Source organism: Canis lupus, chromosome 25 (assembly GCF_011100685.1).
Source record: "Canis lupus familiaris isolate Mischka breed German Shepherd chromosome 25, alternate assembly UU_Cfam_GSD_1.0, whole genome shotgun sequence".
Classification (NCBI taxonomy): domain Eukaryota; kingdom Metazoa; phylum Chordata; class Mammalia; order Carnivora; family Canidae; genus Canis; species Canis lupus.
This window is the reverse complement of record NC_049246.1, coordinates 36,536,135-36,556,661: the sequence shown is the minus strand read 5'-3', so window position 1 is coordinate 36,556,661 and position 20,527 is coordinate 36,536,135.

Here is a 20,527-nt window from a genome sequence, read left to right as displayed (position 1 = left end):
CTGTGTTTAAACCAGTGTGAGCTCCTTCTCTTTCTTTCTTTCTTTCTTTCTTTCTTTCTTTCTTTCTTTCTTTCTTTCTTTCTTTCTTTCTTTCTTTCTTCTTTCTTTCTTTCTTCTTTCTTTCTTTCTTTCTTTCTTTTTTCTTCTTCTTTCTTTTTTCTTCTTCTTTCTTTCTTTCTTTCTTTCTTTCTTTCTTTCTTTCTTTCTTTCTTCTTTCTCTTTCTTTCTCTTTCTCTCTCTTTCTTTCTTCTTTCTTTCTTTCTTTCTTTCTTTCTTTCTTTCTTTCTTTCTTTCTCTTTCTCTCTAGATTTTATTTATTTATTTGAGAGAGAGAGCCTGAGAAAGAGAGAGAGAGAGAGCATGAGCAGGGGGAGGAGTGGGTAGAGGGAGAAGCAGGTTCCCCACTAAGCAGGGAGCCTGATGTGGGACTTGATCCCAGGACCCTGTGATCATGACCTGAGCCAAAGGCAGATGCTTGACCAACTGAACCACCCAAGGCCCTGCGTGAGCTCCTTCTTCACTGTTGCCTGCATTCCGGTAATGTTGGGTTGGGCCTGTTCTTTCTCATTTTCTCAGGGTTAGAACCTTAACTGCTGCCGAGGCTTGTAATGGTGCTTTGGAATTAGATAGACCTAGCTCTGGATGACCTCAGGCACATTATATGATCCTCTGGGCTCGGTCTTCTTTTCCAGAAAATGGAAATGACAAAATATTTACCTTATTTACCTCAAGTAAAGATGTAAAAGAGGTGCACGTATTTAGAAACACCATAAAAGACACTGAAAACTCTCACAAAGAGTGTTGGATTCTATCCCTATGACTCCAACCCACCTACTAGAATGGCCCAAGACTGAGTGGTCGTGCAGAGAGGCTTTTGTCCTGAGTCTGGAGATCCATCTCCCAAGGTGGTCTTTGCCAGAGCCTACAGGTTCCTCTGAGACCAAGTTCTTATTACCCCTCTGTGTTCCCTCTCTCCACAGCCACCTATGGAACCCTCTACAGCTGATGCCAGTAAAAGCCCCATTCCCACTCTGCCCCTCAGACACCATGAAGATGGCAGTATCAACATCCATGCAATTGGTTCAACTACAGTTGTCTTCATTCCCATCCTAAAATGGAGACAAAGACTTCATATGTATAGCCCCCATAGGCCAGTCTTTCAAAAACTGTTATTGTGCAACACGAAGAGAATCTGTTTCCATCATCCTCATTACATGTGATGAAACTTACTGGAAAGTTGCTTCCCAAGTACCAGTATATTATCTCTATTATTCGTCACCAAAATCCTTTGAGGCAAGGGTCATTAACCCCAGTTTCATAGATGAAAAATAGATACTGTGAAAGATTAAGTGACTTTCCCAAGTTCGCATTGAGAACAGCAGAGCCGGGGGACTCACTCTCTGATCCGTAAGTGATATGACCATTATTGGTTCAATGATGTGTTTGATTTGTAGTTCCAGAAATATGCTCACTCCTGTCAAATCCTCATGTAAGAGGGTGGGCTATTCTAAACAGACACATAGATAAACAAATGGGAAACCGTTTTATTGTTATTGTACACATAGAATTCCTTGCACAGGCATCATGCCACCTGGTCACTTCCCATTGTGCCCATCCACAGATGTCTATTAAAGAAAATGTGCCATAAATAAGGTAGGACATGCCCCCCAGACTCTGGGATTTGCTTAATGTTCTGGGGTAGGAGTAGATGTGAGGAGAGATTCTGCTACTTAAGATTGCACCAAACTGAAATTCCCCTGAAATTGCGTGTTCCAGCAGGTCTTTCAGATTCCTGGCTGCCCTTTGGCTCTGCCTCAGGCTGCCCACTTAAGAAATCACTTTATCATGCCTTCTTGTGATTGTATTTGCCCAAGGACTGAGCTAAAGGTCCCTTTAAATTAAAAGGTTTTCAAAAGACCTCTCTGAGCTGCAAAACACTGGGGAGTAGAGTGGGAGAGCCTGAAGGGGGTTTTAGTCTTCTAGGTTGCAGGCTACTAGTTTTACTCTTTAACTGGAGATGTGAGTCGTAGCCAATGACTGGAATGGTTCAGCTGATCTTGCAGAGGAGGTCAGAATCTAGCATCACTCCATGAACTGAATTATAAGCACAGCATGGGTACAGGCTTATTCTGAGACAGGACACTGGCAATGTTAACTCTTTGATTGCTCTAGGATTAACCTCGTTTCTAGCCTCAACTATGTCATGGCCCTCTGTAATCAATTCCTAGGTTCAGAAGAAACTTTCTTGGTGCATCATTCTTGAAAAGATGAAAAAGACTGATATCCCTCTCTACAATTTCTATGAATAGGGAGTGTAGCCTGAGACAGAATGACAGAGTCTTAACAATGTCTGGAAAGTCAGAAGAGGGGGTTGGTCCCATTTCTTCACCCTTCCTGGGAACCATACTCTTGCCATGGCCTCATCATGACACAGCCTGCTTCCCTACCCCTTGGCTTTAGACCCAGACATGGGACTTGATCTAGCCAGAGATGTTAGTAGATGTGAGGATGGCAAGACCTTAAAATGGACATGGGCATGGGGCCTGCCTTCTGCCATTTCCTTAAGAAAGGCATGCCCTACCTAGTGGCAGGAGAAGGCAAAATGACACATGGAACAGAGCCACTCAGGCCTACCCCTACTGAAAGGGAGCTGCCCCTTACTCACCAACTAATATTTTGTGGTCATTTGTTATAGCCTAATTGTGAAAAGGACTAACTAATACAATAATTTATTCATATGGTTATGAAATCTTCTTTCCACAAGTTTTTCGTTCACTTGTGAAGGTTTTATAGGCATTTGCTACATATTAGCACAAAACTAGGCCTGTGGAGACACAGGAAAAGTAGAAGGTACCCCTGCCTTCAGAGATATCACTGTTTACATAAGAGTAAGAAAACAAACACCACAATTCAACCTGGCATCTCATTATAGGTAAATCATTGTAGTCATAATAGGAAAGACCAAGTCATCCAGCTCCTAGCCAATCTTGTCAGGGATTAAAACCTCTGTCCACTTTTTGTGTCTTGCATGTATGTGTGTGTGTGCACACATGTGTTCATGTGTGTGTGTGCGTGCTGACTCTGAAAAGTTGTATTAAATAATAACAATCTAACTAGATATTGGTCTTAGATTCTTACATCCCCATGCACATATGTGTATACCATGCTGAATGACTACTGGAAGGGAAAGGTATTTGTTGTTAGCAATCCTTTTTTATTACAGATCTTATACACATTTTAAAGATGAGATCTCTGAAACAAAGAGGTGCTAATCATGGTCATGGCCAGGCCATGTTTGATGGAGCTGGGGTTGATGTGACTCTAAAGGCCACACTTTTTGTCCCCTCTGGCCATCTCTCTTCTGTCCAGAGGCTATGTGGCATGGTTGCAGAGGCTCAGCTTTGGAGAGAGCTGGGCGTGGTGCCCATTCTGTTTGTGTCACTTCCTAGCTGTGTGGCTTGGGACATGTTGCCCAATCTCTCTTATGTTTCCACTTTCACACCTTTAACCTCTGAGAGGTAACATAAGTATTAGAGATAATTTGTCTGTCATGGGCTGAGTTGTGCCCCCATGTCTCAAAAATTAATGTATTAAAGTTATAACTCTTAGTACCTTATGATGTGACTATTCAAAGAGAGATCCTTTAAAAAGGCGATAAAATTAAAAAAAGGTCAGTAGAATGGGCCCTAATCCAATGACTGGTCCCCTTATAAGAAGAGGAGATTTGGACACAGATCATGGAAAGAGCACCACGTAAGGACACATGAAAAGGTGGCTCTCTGAAAGATAAAGAGAGAGGACTCGAGAGACAGTGTCTGGGACACTTAGATCTCAGACCACCAATCTCCAGAATTTTGAACAAATAAATATTTATTGCTTAAACCGCTCAGTATGTGTTACTTTATTTTGGCTGTGCTAGCAAACTAATACAATGTCTAAAACTCCTGGCCATAGAATACACACCCTACCAAGAGATCTCTGCAAATGTAGCAAATTTACCTCTTCTCCTGTCTCCCCCTCCTCCTGCTTCTCACTATTGCCTTTTCCCCCCTCCTTTCCTCTTTTCTCTCCCATTTTCCCTTTCTTCCATTTCTGCTCCTTATCCTTTGCTTCACCCAAAATACATAGACCTCCATCTTCTCAGAATGAGGTAGGAGGCAGGGTGGTATGGAAGCAATCTAACTAGTATTTATGTTCATATAAAAGAGAAAAAGAAGACATGGCATTTACATAGGTTGGCCAGAGTCACAGAAGAATAACAACCAGGTGAGACACTGAGCCACTCATCAGAAGGATTGTGGAGTGATTTACCTAAGCTGAGTATCATGAAAATTGTGATAGGTCATAATTATCTTTTACTTAACTAGAGAAATAAACAAACAAAAATGAATATCTTGGGAGGTGACTTATCCTACTTCATCCTATAATTTTAGGGCTGGAGTCCTGCTTTAGAAGAACCTTTGGCCTATGGTCCCCGTTATCTAAATCCATATATGGAAAGATAAGGTGGGACCAGCCGGTGGCCCAGGAAGCCTGTGGGAGAGCTGCTTGGACCAGTCCTGGGGCTCCTTCCAGGGGTAGTTAGAACAGTCTTTGATAATCCACTTCCCTTCTGGAAAGACACTTTCCTCATCCAGAAAAAAATGAGTGTAATCAGATTGGCTAGCAAAACCGTTTTGAGCTTTCTTGGATGAGAGGCTCTGTGTAAACCTAGGGCAATGTTGTTTTCATACCTGGTTGGTGGACCAGGGGAGAAGGGAAATGGGAAAGCAGAGCAAGAATGGCTCCTTGGCAAGCTGGTCCTTGAGCCTCTCAATCACACCTTGACGTTACAAAACTGCTCACAGACAGAACAGTCATAGACATTGGTGGAGACGCTGAAGATGAAGCAGGCAGGTTTAGGAGAGAAGAATGTAAGCAATAAAGGGGAGGTTAGAAGGTCAGATAGGAAAACATTCATATCAAGGGGGAAATATCCAGCTGAGTGTTCCCTGCTTCTCTGGTGCTCCATTTCTTCACCTTTAAAATGAGCATCTGGACCTGCCAGTCATTTCTGAAACTCAGACTTGAATTTCTAGGATTCCTCATTAGCAAATGTAGCACGAGTCCAAGTCAGAAGTCAGGAGAGGGGATGTCAAGATAAGGAGAGATGAGAGTCAAAATGGAGATGAAGATAAGAGAGAGATGAGATGAGAGAGATGAGAACAGGAAAGGAGGAAAGAAAAGGGGAAAGAGAGAGAGGGGATTCTCTCTTCCCAGAATCAGATTCCAACCTCGGGCCAGTAAAGGACAGTTTTCCTAATTATGTTTTGTTACTTTCTAGATGACTTTAAGCAGAAAGTAATAGCAGCCTTCCACATATATGGTAGTGCTATCACCTCCAACAGCAGGGTGGGAATTACTTTGAAAAACACATCTGAACTTTCTAGATATAAGCAGCTCAAGGTCTGTAGTGGCTGAGAAGCTGGCTATGTCTCTGCATGAGGATGGCAGGAACTAAGGCCCCTGATTCTTTCTTTCTTTCTTTTTTTTCCCTGACAAATGAAGAATATCTTTAAAATGGGAAGAATCCTATTGAGGTCTAGGGGCTACCTGGCATGACCTGAAATACCCTTTCCTGTCTCTCGTTCCTCAAGACGAGACTCTAAATAATGTGCTGCCGGCTTGTACAGGCTGCTTTCAGGAGGAGGCTGCCTGTGTCAGCTGCTTAATGTGCGGAATGAAGGAGTCATAAAGTCAAGTGCCTGTAACATTTAATGTGAATGATAAAGGAGGGAAAACACCCTGAACAGAAGGCAGGACTGTGTGTCTCATTATAGGTAAATGGCAGGAGCTCCACCTGGCACTGCAGCCAGGAGCATCCTCCATGTGGGCACAGGTGCATGTGTATAAGGGGACATATGTGTGGGCATTCATGTGTACACATATGAGTGTGCACACACCCACATATATGTGCACATACATGCCATCATAAGCGAGAGCCACCAAGAGAATCATAGCCATGGCCTTCCTGGAACTATGCTCTCTGTGGAAGGTAATTCACAATGCTGTATCAATTCAGAGAATTCCTTCCTTTGGGGGAAAGCCACCTTCTTAGGACCAAGAAGGACTTGAGAATTGTAGAATCGTTTACTTTACTGCTCCAGAGTCCACACAAAGTTATAGTATTAACCATCAGCTACCCTAAACCTCCAAATCCTATTCTTCTTCTGAATGTGATCATTCCAACAGAAGTATGGCACTTTCTGGCTAGTGTATGCTAGCTCTGGTGCATGCCTGAACACACCTGGTCCCTGGTCATAGCCATCCTTATTGTTCTCCCTGGGGAGGGACATTAGTCTTCTGATGGCTCCCACATGCCTTCTCATCAGAGACAAGGTCTCTATTCTCCAAAATATCCTATTTCTCCTAAGAAATCTGAAACGTACTGTCCTCACCGAGGACAGAGAACATCACGGCATGGTATCCCTAGTCTATGGCCTGGGAAAAGCTCAGGTGTGCTAGCCTTGGAGTCTGGGAAAGTTTGGACTCCAGAGATCTGGGTTCCAAACCAAAGCTGCAAACCTTTACTACTCTTCCAAGGTCCCAAACAATCTTCAACAAATACAACTCATGATGGTTTGTGCTGACATGGCAATGTTGCCCGTGTCTCCTTAATGGGTGGGCAGATTATCTCAGATTCTCTTCACCATCATCCCTACAGGATTGTCTAGAAGAAGAAGTCACTATAATAATTAAAGTAAACCTCATGACCTCCAAGGCAAACATTAGGGGGATAATTTCTTTGGGGGAAGGATATCTAGATATTCAGTTTTGCTTCAAACAGCTGCATTTGACCTTCTTAGAATGTGTCATTGACTCTGATGTGATTGCTTTGACCTCAGCTGACGGTGGGGAGGATAGGGTCAGCACTTTCCTTTGACTATACAGCATATGTTTGGACTAATTATGGCCCAATGAATAATACTTTAGAGCACAGTTGCAACCAGGCTGAAATGTTTATTTAAGACTTTGCTAAGGGTAGGAAAATAGGGAAATTAAGACTGGAAACAGTACCAATTAAGACAATCTGGTTCATAAGAGGTGCCCCAATGCTGAATAGTAGGCCCATCTCACAGCAACCTTAGGAGGGAAAAAAGGGTGCCCCATGAGATTTTCACCTTTAAAATCTATTGCTTTTTTCCCTCCTACTTCTGTTCTAGATGAGGATAGCCAGACTATAAACCTTTTAGTTTTGAGAAATGTTTCCTCACATCTCATCTACAGATAAGATGCAAGGCCAGAAGGAACTTGAGGGATCATGCAGTAGAGTGGCTGGCATGCCTGGATGCTCACTGGAATCACTTGAGCAGTTTATTATAAATAAATTCCTGAACCACCACCCCAGATATTTTGATTCCATGTCCTGGAAAGACACTGAGACTATGTATTTCTTTTTTTTTTTTCATGTGCTGGACAGTTCGGCTGTTTAATGTTCCACCGAATTGGGACTATGTATTTCTAACACGCCCTTAAGTAATGAACTGTCTGGATATTTGAAAGATAAAGAAACTTAAGCCATAGACGGGATCTTTAAATTTACATAGATATTTAGCAAGAGAGTTAATGTGTCTCCCTCTGCCAACCTTGTGCCCTAATTAACAGACCCGGGCAGACAAGAGGCCTGTGGCTTCTTTTTTTGGCTTTCCAAAGAGCTCATCTTTGAAAAGAGGATTCCAGATGTGAGAGATAATCATCTAGAGAAACCATCTAGAAGAGTTATGCCCACATCCCAATAACCCTTACCACTCAGACCCACAGTGATCCCAACTATGTCTTGGTATTTCAGGAAGTCTCTGCCTACTGCAGAGGCTCTTGGAACCCAGACTTTCTGGGAGAGGGTAGAATGGACAGATGCAAGACCAAGTATTAAAGAACCTGAATTCTGAGACCAGGTCTCTTTGATCACTATGGCTAGCTAAGTGACTTGGGGCAAATCATTTCCCGTTTCTAAGTCCTAACTTCCTCTCAGAAATTCTAAGATCCCTTTCCAGATTTATAACCCTGTTAAGAAAACAGGGCACCAATTCTTGAGCAACATGCTAATACTAAAATTGGGGCATCTGACTGAAAAAACCATAAGAAACATGAAGGCACAGTTTCCTTCCTTGATACTTCATGGAAATCAAATGCCATCTCACCCTTGGAAGCCCCAATTCCCCAATCCCCTTACCTTGCCTCCTCATAAGTTATAGCTCAGAATGACTGTAAAGAATTACCAATCAACCTGTCTCTAACCCAAGTGATTTGTCTCCTGTTTCATGTGAGTTAATGCACAGTGTACAATTGGGGCTTCACACAGGAGAAGTGGGGACAAGGGAAAGCCTAACCTTCCTGTTGGCCATTAATAGGGCTATGGGTTGATATAAGCAAATTTACATACCCACAGTTTTTAGACACGGTCTATTCATTAGGATATGGGGAAAGGGAGATGCCTAGAACCCCTCTCTATATTGGTAAAAGTCATCTCAGCTTTCTCCTCTGCTGCACATATGTCTTCTCTTCTCATGCCAGCCAAGCCCATTTGTCACTGGGAATAAATTCCCAAACTTAGGTAGTGCAGGTGCACAGAAGGGTTTAGGAGAGCAGGCACCATGAGTAATGCTGTGAAAAGTCATCAGCTGTCTTCCTAATTTAGAGACCCACTGGGCAGGTACCATCCTAGAACCACAGAATGTGAAATCTGGTGAGTGCTCAGAAACCATCTAGTAATCCCACCTTCTCACTTTCACAAGATGAATCGGAAGCCCAGAAAGGGGAGTTCCTAGTTAGTGTTACATCACTAAAACTCATTGTTTTCTTCCTCAGTCTGTTCCAATTCCCTCTTTCTCTCTTCCTAGCACATATGCTGGCATGACGTTCATTACATGTGCTTGTTTGTTCCTGCACATCGTATCCCTCTGACTAGACTTAACAAGGCAGGGGGGATATTTTTTATGTGTCTTCCATATATGAGACTTTATACACGGTAGGTGCTCATCGAAGACACATTAGCATGAAGATGGCAGTGATGATCATTGCTTAGCAAAGAAGGGTAATTGCTGCAGCAGGCATGTGGAGCATTCAGAGAAGTGTGCATCTGTATTAATCTAAGTAAACCTGGCATGCTCCTCCCACCACCTTATCCCTTCCAGCTACTTTGGATATCATGCTATCCCCTCATTCTACTGAATGAGGAGTAGTGGAAGTTGTCACTGTCACATAGGTCCAGAAGGATATGTCTGAGAACTCTATGGAGCAATGGGCTCTCCAACTCTAATACCATTTCTATCTCCTTTGTGTCTTTAAACACGGAGATTCTAATTCCTCACTTTGCCTTGGCATTTGTCTAAATGTTCTATTTTGTTTTCCCATTTTCTCTCTCTTTTCACTCCCCTTCACATGTTCCTCACCTTCACACATACACACCCCAACACTTTTTCTCTTAAAAAAATACAAATCACAGATACAGGTGATGATTCATGGAGGAGGAGAATATAAGTTATTTTTTTTTTCGTAAAGGTCCTGCTGTATTTCACTCGACTTACTCACATACTGGTATGAAGACAGCCCCCAAGCTGTGTTCACCAGGACATTTTGTTTCATTTCTCACTCTCTGTGGTTCCTATGACTGCTAAATTCTACCTATAGTTCAGCATAAAAGAAATCAGTTGTCTTTTCCTTTAAAACAATCCCCACTCCCACTGCCACCCAGGCAGCTCAAAAGGAGATTTTGAAAGTTGGTTCTGGCCCAATGCCTCTCTGAACAGGGATGCTTGCTACAAAGCTTATATGCATAAGTGGTCAAAGGCAAAGGCCAGTTGTCACTGAGAGATGTATCTAAGCAACCTTGGTGCTAAGCAACAGATTGGAACTCAGAGTGTCCTAGTCCACTCCAGTCAGAGCAGGCTGCTCAGAACTTGGCCTTGACTGGAGAAGAGGGGCTTGATTTGGATGCAGGAGGAGATGGTGGAGGAGATAAGAAGAAGGGAGATAGGGACAGGAGAAGGGAAAGAGGAGCAGGGAGGGAAGCAAGATGGTGAAGGATGACAATAAATGGAATTAATCATGAGTAATAATATTTAAAGAATGGCCTGAGGTACTCTTAGAGTAAATGACCGCAATTAAGATTTTTGGAACTTTTGGAACTGCTATTTTTGGTTGGTGAATGCATCTCCCAGGGGGTCAAAATATTCCTCCTCAAGAACCTTTATGACCTAGACATCCACGGTCCAGAAATTAGTCTCAGCTCACTTCCTGGCTTCCCTCTTAGAACTAAAATTCAGGTATACACTGAGGGAGCAATTTCTGAGGGGAAGTGCCAAGCATAGAGATGTATGTAGGTAGAAGGGTGTGGAAAAGAAAATGGAAGAAAGAGGATACTTCAGGTTGAATAGGGAAATCAGATTAAAGAGTTCAGCCTGTGATAGGGCAGAGGTGTCAGCCCTTGGGTTAATATGAACTCCTCCCTTTCTTTCTACTTTCCTGCAACTGTCTTAAGTAAGAGGCCAAGAACTGCCCACAAAATCCTTCTATCTAAGTGAGACATTGTGATGCTCAGGCGATCCAGCCAAGCCTGTCTTGGGTCACACAGATCAGGGAAAACAGCTTGACAGCCATGTTATAATTAGGCTGGGAATGTTTCCCAGAGGGTAGAATAGTTTGAGATACTCAGATGCCAAGCAGCACCTGGTATATAAACCTCAAACCCAGTGTCTCTTCCATTCCTACCTCACCCCACCCACTGCTCCACATGCTTTTCTCATGCACCGTCTGTTCTAAACAAGCCTCTAACTCTCTCACTGCCTCCCTCCCATTGGCTGAGAGCAGTTGAAGCATGACTGCTATCATACGAGCCACTTATCAAAGACTCCTCATACACACTGGCAGGACGATTCAACAAGGCTCTGGAACGGGGTCATTAAGAGCTGTCATTCCCTTTTTCTAAACCAATTTTTCTGTATCAGTTGTTGTAGGCAGTCAGAATCTCTCAGATTCACAGAGAGATGTCTGAACCCTGAAAACACTTGGCATATGGCAAGCGTGGCATGTGCTTATGAGCTGTGTCTCATCCCTGATTGAGATCTATCATCACCAGCCAAGACTCCGAACTCAGCAATTTACAAATTCCAGGCTTTTGTGGTTTGCCTCCTCCCCAGGGTGATTCCCAAGCCCAGCTTTGCCTGGAAAGTACCAGGTGCGTTTGGTCTGGGGTTGATGAGATGTCTCTTTTTGTTTGGCTTTTAAAAGCCAGACAAGAAGAACATTGGAAACATCAAGCCCATTGTAGTGCCAGATGAAGGTATTCTGAAACAGCTAGATGTGTGTGTGTGTGTGTGTGTGTGTGTGTGTGATGTAAAATCCCTGGAAAACTATCTTTCAGTAATTCCTATCACACACACACACACAGGCTAGCAAAGAATAGATTTTTTAGGGAAAAAAATCAGTTGTGTTATCCAAAACTTATGCAAACAACCAGGTAAAGGATTTCTTTTCTTTCACTGATTCCTTATGTTTCAATTAAATGGACATTTGTTTTTGGCTGTACAATAACGATACCCCCTTAATATATTAAAGAAATCCCCATCTTCTTTTTTTATTTAATTTTTTAAATTGGAGTTCAATTTGCCAACATATAGAATCCCCCATCTTCTAAGGTAAAACATGACTGCTATTATATAATGAATATTCTATCTAACCAATAGCTATGATATAATCACTATCCTAGACTCCCTTTCCGGTTGAGTAGAGCTGCATGTCCTAGTTCCATCAATTAGACACATATACTTACTGTAACTCAGCTACAAAGAGAAAAAAAGGCTGTGCAGAATATATATTTGGTAGAGAATGGTGATAATAGCAGGAGCAGCAGCAGCCACATTTTTGCCCAAGGACAACAGTGGCATTTGTAACTTATGTTCAATATCTGTAGTAAACCACATAACAACCTGTGATATCTAGTGCCCAGAGGTGGCAGCAGAGATGTCTTCCTCTGATTAGTCCTGTAATGTGATTGTCGCCGTGTCTCTGTCTTTGTAGCCACTGATTCTGGTTCTTTGACTCTCCTGGAAATTTCATAAGCTACCCAATTTCTTTTTTGACAAACTATTCTCCTGTTAAACCAACCAAAGTTGGTTTCTCTTGCTTGCAATTAAGAACCACAACTGATGCAAAAATTGGCATGAGGAATGATCAAGGACAACAGACTCTCAGGGAGACGAAAGATGATCTGAAATTGATTGTCTGATCTTACCAATTTTGAGGGCAATAAATATCCAAATTCCATTTCTGACAATGGCCTGCAGTAATGAAATCACTTATCAAACTATCATCTGTGGTCTTTTATACTAATGTGGCTATTGAAGGTAAAGCATTGGGAATCAAGTGGCTAATTACATGGAACAGTATGAATGGTAAGATTAATCACTGTTGGGTGGGAAAGATTTTTCAAATAATGGTGCAAAATAAAAGAAAGAATGGATGGATCAAACTCGTAAATACTACATGTAAGTCTTAGACTGAAAGCCAGGAATTTTCTGAGTATACTAAAAGACTATTATTTATTCCATATTTAAGGTTGAGACAATCAGAAACCAGGCTCATATTTTGATCCTGTCAGTATCAAGTATTACATCCATTGTGTTCATAGCTTCATTATAATTCTTGAACTTAAGCTAAGACTTTTATCAGGAAAGAGAGGACCTCCAAAACTCGCAGTGGGTTATATAACAAAATTCAAACTACACTGACCCTGAGCCCTTGTCACTGTCACTTAATAGCCAAAATGCCCATTGTTTCCTTGTCTGATTGCCTTGACTGAAGGAAGCTAATTCTTCATATGGCCCATTCCCTACCTTTCCTAGGTATAATTTCAATACCTATACCTTGAATCACTTTCCAGCATGCCCCAAAGAGTCATGGAGTAAGAGTATCTCTAGCAAGCTAGAACTTACAGTAAATAATAAATGATCTCACAACCCTACACAAATCACAAGAGATAGTACCATAATCAAAGTTTAGAATATACAGGTTGATGTGATAGATAGGATAATTTTCACCAAATATTCACTACACTATCTTTCTCCTTGAGAAAGGGTGTGGTCACTGAATCATTACTTTTGGGTTTGGCTCTACGACTTGATTTGGCCAATGGAATGCATCCAGTGGGCTATGCTTGCATGATTAAGCTTAGAGCTCTTATCCTATAATTCACCAAAAAGAGGACATGCCTCAGGTAGCTGCTAGCTCAAGGAAAGTGTGGAGACATGTAGGGGATACCTGAAACCAAACTGCAGCCTGCAGCCAGGGGTCAGAGGCCAGAGCCTGAAGCCTAGATTCTAAAGCCTAGAGACCAGCTTCCCCAGCTGAATTTCAGTTAACTAATATTTTAGGGTAATATGTTATTCAGCGTTGTTGCAGACAATAGTTGACTAATATATGTGGTGTTCCCGCTCAGACCTCTACTTCGTTTCCTATTTATCTAGTGTAGAAATATAGTAACTCTTGGGTTTTAGAGACTTTAACAGTGGATTATTCTAAGCTAAATTGGGTAGTGACTCCAGTGGAAGCTGCTGTTCGAGATGTTTCAATTTTGGAGCAAATTCCCTCAACTCTGCACATATGGCCTATGTATCTGGAAAATGTTTTTATTTCTATTTCCATAAGACAAAACAAGAAATTGTACATTTGTTTTCACCTCACAAGGATAACAATATATCCTCATGGCCCTTCCTCAGATTTACAGTAACTCTGACTCAATATTTTATTTTATTTTTTTTTTTTTTTTTTTTTTTGACTCAATATTTTAATCCTCAGATACCTTACTTATCTTACCATCCTGGTATACTATACTGATATTATCATGATAATAGGGCTTAGATAATTAAAAGTATGTATGTAATATATATACATATATATATTACATAGGGAAGGAAACAAATTCCTTGATAATGCAGGGGCCTTCCATCTTGGTCAGGGATGTGTGAAATATCCCTCCAAAGTGAAGATCAAGTTGTTGTGTTTGCTTCTGCTATACTTAAGAGAAATGTACAGTACTTGGAGGGTTATGGGCTTTAGAGATAGCATATACATTATTTGGATATATTTCTCTCATTCATATATTAATTGACAATCTTAGATCACCTCCAAGGTTATCAGCTTTGAGGTGCAGGTAAGTAGCACTGCTGCTTGCCTATTATGATCCTATAGATCCAAGAAGATTAAAATGGTTTCAAAGACACATTAAAATGCTTTATAGATCCTGCAGCAAGTTTTGAGAGCACAGACTCAAGTGTGAGACCTAGGATTTTGGAGCAATGTCATATTTTTTCAACAAAGAACTTCCTTTTCTGGAAAACAGTTTTTATCTTACTAGAGACAGATATGGGATACTAAGTAATATTAACCTGAGCTGCCCATCATAAATTGGGTGTTATCTGATCCATCACACTATGTATTTCAGTATGCCCACAAGACTCCAATGTCAAGTAGAGGTGGCACATAGGAGATCTGGATCAAGTAGTTTCTGCATGTATTTGCAATTTTCATATATAACTTCCTTATATTTACATGTACTGACTTCGGCCATACTGTTACTCTTCTTTAAACCCATACCTATTGACTTATGATCACTTAGCTGAAGCAGAAAAATTCTAGTCATGCCTTCAAAAAATAGTGTGTGGTTGGGGTGCCTGGATGGCTCAACTAGCTGAGCATCCAACTCTTGGTTTCAGCTCAGATCATGACCTCAGGATCATGGAATCAAGCCTTGCATTGGGCTCTGCACTCAGTATTCAGAGTCTACTTGAGATGCTGTCTTTCTCTCTGCCCCTCCCCACTCTAGCTCTCTCTTTCAAATAAATGAATAGTTATTCTTAAAAAATAGTGCCCTGTTGGTATCAGAGCCTTAATTTGGGATTGGCTTTGACAGGCAGTGAAGAAGTGAAATTCTCTGAGTACTTGACTCCACAGCCAGGGGAATGGGAGGAATGCTAATAAGAGAAAGCCCAAAGTGCATAGTGTCAAAAAGTCAAGATTTCCTGGCCTTAACTTGCAATATTCAAGGAATACAGTGAGTCTTTATTGAGCACATATTATATGGCTAGTAAGATTTTATAGGTATGGAGATAAACTGTCCTACATTTTCCTCAAAAATACTCATTGTCCCCACACTACAGCTAAAATTTTAGCTAGTGATTCATTCATCACAGATTGCCTTGCTAAAAGTAGCATCAAATTTGGTTATATGTAAAAAAAAACAGAATTCTATTTTTTGGAGGGGATATATGGTTGTAGTGGTTATTGTACAGAGGAAAAAAAAAGATTGCTACTCTTATTGGAAAGAACCTTGGCTCTGCAAGCCATGTATCTCATATTCAGTGGGCAGATCTGTCTTAATTAGGGGATTAGGGCACACAGTTGTTATAAATAAAGGAAATAACCGAACTGTATGATTTAAATCGATTCAACAAATGTTTTAGATTAAAGTCTATTCACATCATCAGTGGACTTCGGATTTTGGCTCGAAGGAAAGTTAGTGAACATACTTGTGAACAATCACTGAATGAAATCATGTTGTGTATGATTCTGAGAAAAGAAAATAGTGTAGAATATAATATACCATACATAAGCATACATATATGTGTATTAACTATCATATATATGTATGCATGTATATATTCATAAATTCTTCATCTAAAAGGGATTTAAGGTGACTTCTTTAATATATACCAAAAAGATGAAGTAAAACTTAAAATCTTCAAATGAAAAAGAGAGAAAAAGGAAAAAAAGAGAATAGCAAAGATGAGATATCACAAGTGGTTACTATGCGGGGTATATGTTGTATATTTAGTAAAAAGAGAAATAAATTTGTCTCTAAGGTATACGGCACCCAACTCATGATTGATAACAAAGAAAAATGGCTATAATTTTTAAGGAAAAATCTAATAGGCTGGAAGAAGAGCAACAATTATCACATTTAAACTGCAAATAAATGCTATGCAAAAAGTATTGGTTCCTATATTAGAGAGCAGGAAACTGAGTGTCCAAGATGTTTAAGATGTTTATTTTAAAGTTTTCTCATCTACTAAGTATCAACCTGTCTTAACTCCAAAGACCATCCTGTTTCTGTTACTGCATGCCACTTCTAACTCCTATCTGTGAAAGAACCCTGGCTTAGCAAAATTAAGAAAAAAATGTATCAGGTGCAGGGCAAGATATTCTCCTTCATTTCTCCTGGTGGATCCTTTCTGATAGCAGAGATTAAATATATTCAGAAACCCCATCAGGTCAACCACATGCTCTAAAGTCATTTCAGCTTCCCATCCTATCAGAATTGAAAACAGATATTACTCTAGTTACTTCTCAACAATTGTGCAGCCATCTTAAGGGAAGGAAGGGACAAAACTAATAGTAGAATTCAGGGTATTTCTAGGGAAAGATCAACGCAAGCAAATAATAATAATAATAAAAGGTACTCAAAAAGGAGGATGGCAATTGTATTTTTTCTCTTCTAAATTTATCATGAAAAGAACTTCTCTCCAATTTCCTGATAATTACTGGATTCTCTGGCAGTGAGTTACCTTATATTAATTAACTTTATTTATTGCTGTTGGCAGAATGACGATTACAGTAAATCAAGCAATTAACAGCCTCCCATATTATACTCAGAAGAGAGGTAACAAGATGCCAAACAGATTAGCTTTCTACTTTATGTTTCATTCAACATTTCTCTTTTCAGGATTTGTGCCTTTGTATGATGACTATTACGGGAATATGGTCTGTATAAGTGGAGTTCTGAGATCCTTTTGGGAGTGAGACTTAGGACTAACAGGTGGGAGGTTAAAGGTAATCAGTCAGGAGTTACTGAACTAGTTCTTCACTCAGACATTGGGGAACATGAAATTACAGGTTGGAACAGGAGATGGAGGATACCCTTGACTGGTCTTGTTTGTTTTGTTTAGAACTTCAATTCATACATCATAGATAACTATGTATGATAGGAAGTTCTTCCTAATTTCACTGGCCCAAATTACTAATGGAAGTGGGAGTATCTAGAAATTTTCATTGTATTTTTTTAAAATTGCAAAATAATTAGGTCCTGTTAGAGATATATATGACTTTAAGAAGAAGGCAATTGACCATTTTTGGAAAAGTCCCAATTAGATGAACAGTGTCTCAATGGTCTTCCTCTAAGTAGGTAAAGTTCCTGGGTCACTTAACGAGGTCCTCAACTCTTTATAACTGTGCTTAAATATCCATCACTGCACTTTAGAAATAGCTTGGTATTTTATTTATTTTTTTTAAGATTTTATTTATTTATTCATGAGAGACACACACACACGCACAGAGAGAGAGAGAGAGAGAGGCAGAGACACAGGCAGAGGGAGAAGCAGGCCCCATGCAGGGAGCCCAATGTGTGACTCGATCCCAGGTCTCTGGAATCATGCTCTGAGCTGAAGGCAGATGCCCAACTGCTGAGCCACTCAGGTGTCCCTAGCTTGGTATTTTAAAAGAAGACTCAGTTTGTCCTGATTTACCCTGCCTTTCCTGCCTTCCCAGCTGTTGTTGAATCGGCCTTTATAGCCCTCAACTTTTTGATTTAACTCATTCTCACCAAGTTTATAAGTTTATTCTGAGTAGGGAAAAAGAACAAAAATCAGAATTCTCAGCCTATGAGGTCTGAAATTAACCTTGCTGGTATGGATTTGGAAACTAGTGTCTCCAGGATGAACAGTTGGTATTTGCCTGTCTGCCAAACCATAGCCTTCACTGGTTCCAGGGATTTGGTTTATTGTGTACGGAAGAGGTGGGCAGAGAAAGAGGTGGTGTAGAGGAGGACTTCTAGCATTTATTAAGGCATTATGAAACCCTCTCTACACACTTTCTCTCATTTAACCATAATAACAAACCTATAACATACAATTGTTCTTGAATTATAGTTGAGGAAGTGAAGCCTAGAAAGGATATGTCATATGCATACAATCACACAGCTTATAAATAGTAGACCTAGGATGGAGCTCAGTTTTGTCTGCTCCCAAAATCTAAACTCTTCTTATGGTTCCACCCTATCACAATAAATTTTGGTGCAGGCCTCAGTTTCCGTAAAGACTTAAGAATTGCCTGGCCTTGTTCCACTGGTATCTTGGATCTACTCTCTGAATTCCAGCAAATCTCATTCTTGATTGCCTTGACTTTAACCATCCTCCTTGGATGGAATATATTTTCTTAGGCAGCAACTACTTCCCTAGAGCTTAGAAACTTATCTTTGGAAAGTTTTATTTTGACTCACTTCCGCCTTGAACTGCTCTCCCATACTTACATGTAAGTACTTACAGCTCTCCCTACTTACACCAATTCTTCTGGTGTTTCTGCAGCCCAAACCCATGTCTCATATGGAAACTTTATGTCTATTAAATGCTGCATCACCTTCTCTTTTGTCTTTCTTTCCTTTCCACTGGTATATCCTGATTAAACCACCTACTTACTATCCCAAGTCCCCTCCTGCTATAGTATTTTGATTTTCTGGGGGAAGGCATACTGTCCCTGAACTTTTGTATATCAATACTTCCACCTGGCTATTTGTGTCTTCTAAAGGACAAAGAGGCTTCTGAACTAACTCAATGCATGACATTAATTTTGTGAGCTGCCTTTTCCTTGACCAGGTATTTATTCCTGGATCTTCTGGTACTCTATGCCAAATATATATCTGGTAATTTCCATGTACCCAAAAAAGGGGAAGCTACTGGCTCCTGAGCCCCAGTAATTTAGAGATTACCTATTGTGTTGGTGAAACATATTTCATCTCTTAAATTAATGAAGTCAAGCCCTTGAATTTCCATCTTGGCTAAATGCTGTTAGCTAGATTAGCACTGTGAATGCCTGTCCTATCTCTTCTGTGTCTACTCAATTCCTAACTTCAGACAGGATAGCTCATCTACTCTCAAAGGTCTAACACCAGGAATCTTACTAATCCAACTAGAGTTCTCATGCCCTCAGAAAGATGTAGATGAAATGCTGAGCATGTGTCTTTGATTTGAAATCTCTGAAGCCTGCATAGAATAACTTAATTGCATATTAGAGCCTTTCACACCACTCCCAGGATATGGATAACAGGGACTCCTCTATACCAATGGTGCAAAGTACTACAAGCACTTAAGAAAACTATTCAGCATTATATCTAACTTTAAAATTTTTCATACCTATAGTTGGACAATTCTACTTTTAGGCATTGTGTTATATCTTATGTCTTAACTACAAAATCACCACAAACTTGGTGGCTTAAAACAAGATAAATTTATTCTCTACATTTCAAGAGACTTGAAGTGAGAAATCAGTATTACATGTCCAAAATCAAGGTAACAGTAGGGTCTTTTATCCTCTGGAGACACTAAGGGAGAAGTTCCTTGATTTCCCAGTTTCTGGTGGTTGCTGACATTCCTTTACTTATGACTGCCTCATTCCAATCTTGGTCTCTATGATTACACTGCCTCCTCCTCTTATGTCTATACCAAATCTCCCTCTGTCTCTCTCCTATGAGGACACTTGTGGTTGATTGCATTTAGGGCCCACTTACATAATCCAAGATAATCTCCCCATGTCAAGATTTTTAACTTAATTACATCTACAAAGACCCTTTTCCCAAAGAAAGTGAAATTTACAAGTTCTAAAGATTAGACTCTGATATCTTTGGGAGCCATGTTTTTAGCTTACTGTGGCATATATTCAACAGGTATTTATGTATATGTATACTAGAAGACATGGACAAGAATGTATATAGCATATTTTAATAAACCCAGACTTAGAAAACCCAAATATCCATTAGGAGCAGAATGAATAAATAAGGTATACTCACATAATAGAATATCATGCAGCAATGAAAAGGAACATACTTTAGCTACATATAATATCATGATTAAATATAATTAATTTAATGTTGAGTTTGAAAAACAAGATACAAAAGAATAGGGCCCTCCCAAAATTCGTGTCCCTCTGGAACCTGTACATGTCACCATTTTTAGAAATAGTCTTTGAAGATGCAATTAAGCTAAAATGAGGTCTTCTGGATTAGCATAAGACCTAAGTCCAAAGACTAGTGTCTATATAAGAAGGTCATGTGGACACACACACAGGGAGGATGCCACATAAAAAACAGAGGTAAACACCCCTTTTAGCAAAAGGAATTATTGCCGAAGTCATACAACTTAAAATTGGTGGAGCTAGGATTTAAACCAGAGGTCTGTGGCTCCAGGGATCATACTGTTTCCACTACCTGGTCCTATGGGATGTCTATGTAGAGAACTCAGTTAAGAATATTCGATATCCTAGGAACTGAAACAATTTCCTCCCTTGTGTAACTCAATAAAGCCAATATTAAACTGTAAAATAAGCGTAAGGAAGTCCAACAAAGATATAATGGCTACTTCAAAGATTTTATTTATTTATTCATGAGAGACACAGTGAGAGAGAGAGAGAGAGAGAGAGAGAGAGAGGCAGAAGGAGAAGCAGGCTC